General features: G+C 44.4%; 1 protein-coding gene across 6 annotated transcripts in view; it reads right to left on the reverse strand.

Annotated features, from left to right (window-relative positions):
* The window catches only part of ATP2B1 (ATPase plasma membrane Ca2+ transporting 1), a 119,214-nt gene extending 115,499 nt beyond the window's left edge, over positions 1 to 3,715 (reverse strand). For 2 of the 6 annotated variants that reach the window (XM_033118360.1, XM_033118365.1), the window contains exon 1: positions 3,565 to 3,710. The gene's annotated coding sequence lies outside the window, so the exon portion shown is untranslated. Of the gene's footprint in view, positions 1 to 2,940; positions 3,196 to 3,564 lie in introns of those variants that run through there. The other 4 variants (XM_033118362.1, XM_033118366.1, XM_033118363.1 and 1 more) reach the window with 3 other exon arrangements.
* Positions 3,716 to 9,608: the final 5,893 nt, after the last annotated feature.

The raw sequence follows: 9,608 nt of genomic DNA on the forward strand, positions 1-9,608 counted from the left end.
TTAAAGCATAAACCACCTTTCATCTCAAGCAGATTTTTTTTGTTTAATTTTAACTTTGTAAATACATCTATACTCAATAGCTTTCGCTTTATAGCAGTTTCTGAAGAAATCTCAAGTGCTGAAATTTAAATGCAGATAGAAGGGCAATGATATCTTGTGGTTTATAATTAAAACTATATTTGATAATATCCACACATTAATTTATTCACTACTTAAAAGCTAAATCTTTGTTTTTTCATGTTACATCTGCAGTCACAATAAAAAAGTATCCTGTGCCTAAAGAGACAGTACAACTTAAATTGTTTTATTTGGGAGGGAGAAAGACAGGAGGAAACAAATGGGCAGGGAAGAAAACCTCACCAATTCAACTCTCACTATAGCATTTGTTTTCGAAGCATTAAAAACTCCACGTATTTTTATATGAGATATATTTGAGAGGAGCCATATACAGAAACCACTTTTTCCAACATGGTCTTTAATAACTTTTAATGTAAGTCCTGCTTCAAGTCTTCATTTGTATTATTTTAAGAAAAAGTAATTGTAAAACTCGCAATAAAACCTTAAAAGGCAAGCTGTTGGAAGATGAGTAACAAACAAAAAGAATTACTATACTTTATTCAAGCAAGGTTAATAATTTTACAGATTTTGCATGCTTACTTTTACTTCAGAATATTAACTGCATACAAGCTAAAAAAGTTGTAAGACCACTATCATACCAGTAGGTACCTTTATTTGGTAGCAATGGCTAGTTTTAAATATCTACTTACAATGAAGTTATTACTTTCCTTATTTCTTTTTCTTAAGTATCCAAATATCATTACCCAAATTATTTAGTATCAGGACAAATCAAAACTAGTTTCTCACCTCATCTCAAAATCTTACATTAAACGTCAAGCTTCAATTTAAAAACTATGATTTCCCATATAATTGCAGAAATCCCCCCCTAAAAGAGTGAGGAATAGAGAATACAGAAAAATGAAGGCAATTTCACCTTAAACATCTAAATGAGGATGTCAGTAATGACAACTGCAATAAAAATCAAGGCGTACTCTGATTTTTCTATTTTAATAAAATAAAATCATGAAATTTTAAATTAAAGGTGGCGCTCTGTCCTCAACTCACCCAACTGTGACTCACTTTTGCAGACTATATGGTAGGCAATAACAGTTACTTTTCAAAGATCTTTGCAGTTACACCCATGCCAAAATCAGGACAGAGATCCACCCTTAATTATAGCAATTTAACTGTCTCATCCAAAGCAAGGTGGAAACTAAAACGACCCCCTTAAATCATGGCTAAATAAGCCCATTTCATATAATTGTTTTCAAAGGCCCCCTTTAAGGAAAATATTTTTATTTACTCCGAATTTGAACTCACCAGGACAAAAAAGAAAAGACGGGGAGGGGAACCCAAAGGAAACTCACAAGTACAAAAAGAGATTCTCCTCCAATCCCTCTAATTCCCCCAATCCGCCTTTGCCACACACAAGGACAGGGAGTCTGAGGAAGGCTGGCGGTAGGGTAAGCGGTGAAGGCCCTCCATTCACTCACGTGGGCCACCATCCAAAGGGTTACACACCCTCTGCCCAAGGAGAGCCTCATACATAGCACATCCTTACAAGCACATCTTATTATAAAATACGCCCACGCTAAACAAGAGCTTTACGTTAAAATAAGACTGTCCTCAGGTGGGGGAGGTTAAACACAACAAAGGCTTCCATATTGAAAGGCAGACAGTCCAGATACAAGCATATACCTATATACGTATGAAAAAAAATCTATAGAACTAATTTATCATGAACAGCAATCGATACCAACAAGAGCCATTAGATTAATAAACCCAGAAAAGTAGCATGCATAGCTGCCAGAGGTGGCTGTCTGCTGCGATCTAACCCCACGGAAAGGTAAAAAAATACCCCTGCAGGGAAGGGTCAGGCCCTCCGCAGATTTAAAGACTCCTTCAGCCCACCCTTAGCACCTCCTGCCCTGCCCTCGGCGCCAAGACCGCTGCACCGCACAGGATGCGAGCACTCCCAGCGCTGCGAGTCCCGCAGAAAACTGGTGAATGAAAAGAAATGCGCACCGAGACCAACCTGGCTGGTGACCGCAGCGCAGAACCAGGGGTCGCTAACTAGCTTAGCCACAGGATTCTCCTGCAGGAAGGAATAAAAGGAGCACACCACCAACCCCGCAACTGGAATGCGGTTCTCTCTCACTGACCCTTTCCAAAAAGGGGGTGGAGGAGGCAGGGTGTTATTTTTTTTTTCTTTCAAACTAAGTCCAAAAACGCGAATCGGAAGCAACCGGGAACACCCTGGGGGGCCAGACGGGAGACGCCGGGAGAGAGGCGAGAGGGCTCTCCAACTCCTAGGGAATCACCGTCCGGTATGACACGCATCAATCAACCAGCCCTGGAGCGGGCACACGGGCAGGGAATGGGGGTCCCAGCTCTCCGCCCGCGAAGCGCCCGTGGGGCTGAAGCCGGGGATTAAAGGGGTGACCCTCCCGGAGCGTTCGGAAGGAGTGCCGGGTATCGCTGCCCTCAAGGTCACCACGCGCCGGGGCGGGGGCGGTCGGCGAAGGGATGAGCTATGGCGCTGCCGAAGCGGCTCGGAAACGAGCTGCGGGTGTAGACCCGAAGCCCCGCCGAGCCCCGTCCCTCGGGCCCGGGGCGGGGACTCCTGGCCGGACCCGGCGCTGAGGTGCACGCCCAGAAACCCGCTCACCTTTACGATCTCCCGGTGCGGGCGCGGCAGGAGACAACCTGCGAGGGGGCTGCCGAACGCCCCACCAACTTCTCCCAAACCCGCTGCAGTCAGCGGGGCACCCAAAGCTGTCAGGACCCCGCCGCGACGCCCTGACCCCCGTATTCCGCCCGGCCTCCCCCGCAGGTGATCTGCCCCATCGCCGCTGCCGCGGGCGGACGGCGGCCGCCACTCACCTCGCCCGGCAACAGGAACCATTTTCCGAGGGAGTAAAGGAAAGGGAGGCTGCAGGAGGGTCGCGGACGGGGGTTGAAGATTAAGGGACAGCGAGAAGCGCAGAGAACGGGGGCTCGGTCCTCGGCCTGTCTGCAGCCGACTGGCAGGGCTCGGGACGCCACGCGGAGGTGCGCTTGCACCTCGAGGATGAGGCGGCCGCGGAGCCGAGAGACTCGGCGTCCACCAGCCGGGGCTCCCTACTCACGCTGCACTGCGAGGAGGCGGCGGCGGCGGAGGAGGCGGCACCCGGCCCGGCCCCCGCCCAGAGCCCGGCAGCCGCCGAGTGGCCGCCCGCGTCCCCGCAAGACCCGCCTCCTCGGCTCCGCAAAGCCGCACACAGGGCGCGCCGCGCTCAGCACGGGCAACTCCGCCAACCTCACGCCGCCATCCGCAACGGCCGCGGCGGGAGGGTGCAGCCCCCCTCTGTGAGCACCGTAGCCCGGCCCGCTCCGGGCAGGGCCCGCGGCCACCGGAGAGCGGACGGCCGAGCACGAGGGGGCTGCGCGCTGCCTCGGGCAGGAGCCCCGTTTGGCCCGGGTGGCCCTCAAGATTGCCGGGGTAGGCAGGGGGAAGAGAACTCTCACCCGTTCCGGTCTGGCGCTCCCTTCTCTCCACACCCACACGCCTCCCGCTCCACGCTGGCGGCGCAGCTGCTCCCGCTGCCTCTGCCGCCGCCGCCGCCGAAGCTCGCGCCGCCGCCGCCGCTGCCGCCTTGGCTGGGCGCGGTCACGTGACGCGGCCCGCGGGGAGCCTGGGGGCGGGCGGGCGCGGAGGAAGCGCGGCTCCGCCGGAGACTGGGAGTCAAGCGGCGCGGAGAGGGCGTTTAAGGGGAGGACCCGGCGAGCGCGCCCCCGGCTGGCGAGCACGCGCCCGGCGTTTAGAACTTGCTACGCGGTCGGGAAAGGGTGGCGGGAGTGAGGGGCGGGGGACTCACGCCTCCGCGCGCCCCTCCCTCTCTTCCTACCCCGAGCGCCAGGGCTCGCCGCTGCCCCCGCCCCCTCCCGCTAGCTCCTTTCCTCCTGCCGCTGCCTGCGATTGGCTGAGAGACTCTGACGTCTGTGTTTCCATGACGTATCGAGGCGTGGGGGGGGTTGGCGGGGGAGGAGGGGGTGGCTCAGGCGCGCGGGGCGGTGACTCCGTCAGTCACAGCTGCTATTTCGCCGCGAGGCCTGGCCGCTCCCGGGTTTGTGGAGGCTGGAGCGCGATTACTGCCGCAGGAGGACGCGGGCTCCTTTCACCTGGGGCCCCGCCCGAGCCTCCTCCCCGCCTGCGCCCAGGAGCTAGACTGGCGGGCGGAGGAGGGCGAGCGCTCCTGGTGACGACAGGTTAAGGCTGACCACTCGTCAGCAGACATTTGAGCGGCTTTTCGCAGCGTGTCTGCTCCACTCCCTATCGGACTCGTTGCCTGTCCCGGGCTGTGACGCACGCGCCGGACGACCAAAGTGCCTCCCAGCTCGCTCCCTCTTGGGGAGAAGAGCCCACCCCTACGGGTGCGGGGTGCCCCTTCTCTGTCCGTAGGGTCCGGCCCGCAGGCACCTGGGATCCTGCTGCAGCGCCCAAAGGGTTAACGCAGGCGTTTCGCCAGTGCAAGCAGGCTCTTCAGGACCGGCGCTTAAAATCCCCGTTTTGGGTTTGCTTTTTCTACCTATGCCAAGCTTTTGACTCTTAGTTCACTTGTAACATCTCTACCCATCACCCTTCTTTCGTGTACGGAAAAGGCTATTTAAAAATACGGGGTGACGTGCGGAATTTAGATGTTAAAAGGTAGCCTGCTTTGCCCCAACCTTCAAGAGAATTTGCAAGTTAATAAAAAAGAACCACCCGGCGTGAAATATACTTTAAAAATAAAACGGGTTTTTCTTCCTACACACACACACACACACACATACTGATGGAAAAATTAGTTTCTTACCTAAGACAGCGTGCTCCATCTTTGTCTAATCGCCTCTATTTGAACTAACCATCAACGTTCACTCAGAGACATTGTCGGTGTTATTATTTTCAATACCACTTACTCAGAACAAAAAGACAAGTTCTGCAGTCACTTCCTTTCTCTTCACAGGACTAGAATAATTAATACGTGTAACGACTTCTTAAAATCACACAAGCGATGCAAAGGACTTTTATCATGTATGTTCACTCTCTGGTGGCATTTATTTTTAAACATTTTTAAAGGCTTAGAAACAAAATATGTACAAGAAGTTTAAAAAGCAAAAAAACTCCCAAGTTAATCCTGTTGAAAATAATTTTTATAAATTAATGTATCTTACCAGGACACACATTTACCAACCTTTTGAACTGTGCCCTTGACGTGCAATTAACACTGGGCAGAATGACACTGTTTTTCCTCTCGTTAATCACTGTTAAGGAATTGGTTGGTGTGGTACAATAGCCCTTCCTGACACTATTTCAAAACTTAGCACAAGAACAGATTAGCTTTTCAAAACGGCTTAGAGACATTTAAGAATCGCTGGCTCTTGTCCAACTTTTCCTCCAAGGAAGTTGCAATAGCAAATTGAATTATGTATTCTACTTTAATCAAGAATTTGACATTAAAGTAATATATGAATCATTGCTATAGTACACTAGCACAGTGCATAACAGATTAGAATCTGTTCACTTTGTGGGTTTGTTGCAGTTCCAAATAATAAAATATATGCTCTTAAAGTGTTGTCATGAATAATTACTCAGCATCTTCATTTTAAAACATGATTTCAATAGAGTTTTTATTTATGGAGATTATATACATATATATCGCAGAACACATTTATATGCATTTTAAAGAAATGTGAGTCACATACAATGATATACTTTTACTGTCATAGTCAAGATGATTGTATTGTGTAATTTGGTTTTTATATTTTCATTCCTTAAGTAGCAAATAAAGGCTGAAAGCAATATAGAAATAACTGCACAAATTACATTAGGAAATACATTTTTCTTTCTCCCAAAGGTTTAGTATTGAAATCTGAATGGTACATTTCTCAATGTAAAAATCAAGAAAATTTTGATTGCTTAATTAGCATTTCCTAAAAAAAATGGAGCTACTTGAATTCAAAGATGCTACTGGTTATAATATAACCATACCCTCTTAATCTTAGACCTCACTTACCCCATATATTTAATTGATCCAAAGATATATCCGTGCATAATAAGAACAATATAATAATGCAATTTATTGTCAAAAGACAATCTTGAAAAGTTCTTTTAACACTCTTTGAATATCTTTTTGAATATTTACAAGGAAAATTTTATAAAAGTATTTAAATCCTATGGCAAGTTCCTATTTAGGACGTAAACATTGTTTGAAGATAGGCTATGTATTCAAAATAATGTATTTTACAAATTGTTAAAGAACATTCCTTTTAGTGAGGTAAATCTAAACTATTGACATCTCTTCGGCTAAGTTGATCAACATGAATATATGTAAATCATGGAGACAGTTTTCTAAATCCTCAATGTAATTAAGTGTAAAGGGAAACATTAGGATCTTTATACCCTCAAGAATCTGTCACATATATCTAACAACAGGATAAAATAAAGACATTCCGAGAGCAGCATATTTTTAAAAACTAATCGTTTCTCCAAATACACATTTATATATGGAATGTGTTAGTTTGGATCATTGCAGAATGCTAAAGAGAACTAACAGGTGAAGGGAGGCAGGGAAGGAGGCATATTCAATGCTTCATAAAAAAGTAGTTGTATGTGTTCTCAAATTTCCATTAACGTGGATCACCAACAAGCGATGTCAAGAGAAATATTATCTAGCTGAAAACCACAGAGAACAGTTATCTATTACTAACAGATGAATTACATTCGCTGAATTAAATGAAATGTGATTACAGGTAAGCCTAAAATAAGAATTTTCAAGTCACGTACTGGAAAAATTTTATAGGTGAAAAATGCAAAATGGTTAGATGTCATCGTTTGACAGGAATTATTTTAACTGTACTCTTCTAGGTATAAGGCATATTTTTCTACGGCAAATGTATAATCTAAGTCATAGACTACGGTCCTAAATCGAAATTCCGGAGAAAAAAATGAAAGCTCATATTTAAATGTTGTTGAGAAAGAAAGAGGATTTGGACTTGACTTGTGCAAGGAAAGATATATAGGATTTAAATTAATGCAAAAGAAGGTGGGCAGTAGAAATGTCAAAAAAAATGCCTGGGAATTTACAAGTTTATCACATCCATTTTCCTATCCTTTCATTATCCATGATACATATATTTACTGCCTTTGATAGCCTTCACTTACATAAGTGGAACTCACTTATTTTCCTGCTAATAATGGTGAGTTATGGGGTATCACAGTGTTGCTGTGAGGTTTTGATGAGATATTGATACAAAGCTCTTAACAGAGTGCTTGATGTGTAGTAAGTGCTCAGAAATGTCATTATTACTCGGAAGGAAGCATTCATTCTTTACCCCTTATTACCAAGTAAATGTACTGCAAATGAGAATGTACATATTTACTTACTTTATTTTAATGACAAGGGGTTTATTATTCTCACATTAGAAGTTGAGAGGTAGGTGATGGCATGATTGATTCAGATGCTGAACACAGCCACCAAGAACCCAAGCTCAGAGCTTTCTGCTCCACCATCCTTGGTGTGTGCTTACTTTAATATCTTTTTATGCTAACAATAGGATAATCAGCAGGATTTTCTCACATTTGCGGCAAATCTAACATTTCTAGATTTTTAGTTTTTTATGTAATTTTTTCATTGCTGTCCACCTTTTCTTTGAAATAATGCCTTTGTTTGTCATGACATTAGAATGTGCAGAAGAATCACCTGATTTAAGCAATGCAGATTCCTGGGGCCCCATTCACAGAACCTCTGATTGCGTCTGTTTGGAGTGGAGCCAGCAATTATCACTTTTGACAGTCCCTTTGGGTGATTTTGAAGCAACTAACCGTCTCTGCCTCCTTCCTTTATCGTATCGTTCTTTTATTGTGTTCTTCATTAGTTCTTTCTCTTTCACTGGCAACTTTCTTTTTTGTTTTTTTAAATTAAAGTTTATTGGGATGACAATTGTTAGTAAAGTTACATATATTTCAGGTGTACAATTCTGTAATACGTTACCTATATCTTACATGTGTGTTCCCCACCCAGAGTCAGTTCTCTTTCCATCACCATATTTTAGACCCCATTTACCCTCCTCTAGAGCCCACCTGCCCTCTTAACATCTGGTTACCCCTAAACTATTGTCTATGTCTATGAGTTTTTGTTCCTTCATTTGTTTGTCTTGTTCTTTTGTTGTTTTCAGTCTTAGATACCACATATCAGTGAAATCATCTGGTTCTCTACTTTTTCTGTCTGACTTATTTCGCTTAGCATTATAATCTCAAGATCCATCTATGTTGTCACAAGTGGTCCTATTTCATTTTTTCTTACTGCCAAATAGTATTCCATTGTGTATATATACCACAACTTCTTTATCCATTCATCTATCGAAGGACATTTTGGTTGTTTCCATTCTTGGCCACTGTAAATGAAGCTGCAACGAACATTGGAGCACACATGTCTTTATGGATAAATGTTTCCATTTTTTCGGGTAGATACCCAGGAGAGGGATTGCTGGGTCTATGGTAATTCTATATTTAATTTTTTGAGGAACCTCCACACTGCCTTCCATAGCGGCTGAACCAGTCTGCATTCCCACCAACAGTGTATGAGGGTTCCTTTTCCTCTACAGCCTCCCCAACACTTGTTACTACTTGTCTTGTTGATGATAGCCATTCTGACTGGGGTGAGGTGATATCTCATTGTGGTTTTGATTTGCATTTCTCTGATGATTAGTGATGTTGAGCATTTTTTCATATGTCTATTTGCCATTTGTATGTCTTCTTTGGAGAAATGTCTCTTCAGGTCCTCTGCCCATTTTTCAATTGGGTTGTTTGTTTTGTTGTTGTTGAGTTGCTTGAGTTCCTTGTATATTTTGGATATTAGCCCCTTATTGGAGGTGCTGTTTGCAAAAACTCTTCTCCCATTTAGTTGGTGGACGCTGGCAATTTTCAATACTAAGTTTTTATATGTGATCATTTCTCTCTATTCTAACTTCTATGAAGTTCACCCATTTTAATGACTGCGGCCCCTCGAAGACAAGGGTAATGTTACTTATTCATTTATTCATTAACCATGTGTTGATCTTGACAGGTGTCCTCCCAGCTTACTAACATTAGAAAACAAAGATGTCTGTTTAGGAGACATTAGCAAAGTGATAGTTTATTTATCATTTGTACAAAAAAACTTTTATTAAGAACTTACATGCCAGGCCTAAAAGGACCTGGCACATAATAGGTGTTTAAATAAAAATAGGTTGAAATGAAGAAACAAACAAATGAACTATCTCCTCTCGGATGATGAATTCTAGGTTTTTATCCACTGCCTAAACTGTTCCTTTATTCTGGTGACTCAAGGGAACTTCTTGTGGGGTCAGTTTTTATTTTTCCTTCCAAATAGAAATATTGGAAAGAAGAAAATTTACCAGTCATTAAAAACCAAATCACTGAAGGCCAATTTTTTTTGACTTATGTATTTTTGATAGCAAAGAAGAAAGAAGTCAAGGTGGGCAAGCTGATAATGCTGGGGAGTGGGAGCAGAGGTCAGAAGAAGGTAGGA

Source organism: Rhinolophus ferrumequinum, chromosome 10 (genome assembly GCF_004115265.2).
Source record: "Rhinolophus ferrumequinum isolate MPI-CBG mRhiFer1 chromosome 10, mRhiFer1_v1.p, whole genome shotgun sequence".
Classification (NCBI taxonomy): Eukaryota; Metazoa; Chordata; class Mammalia; order Chiroptera; family Rhinolophidae; genus Rhinolophus; species Rhinolophus ferrumequinum.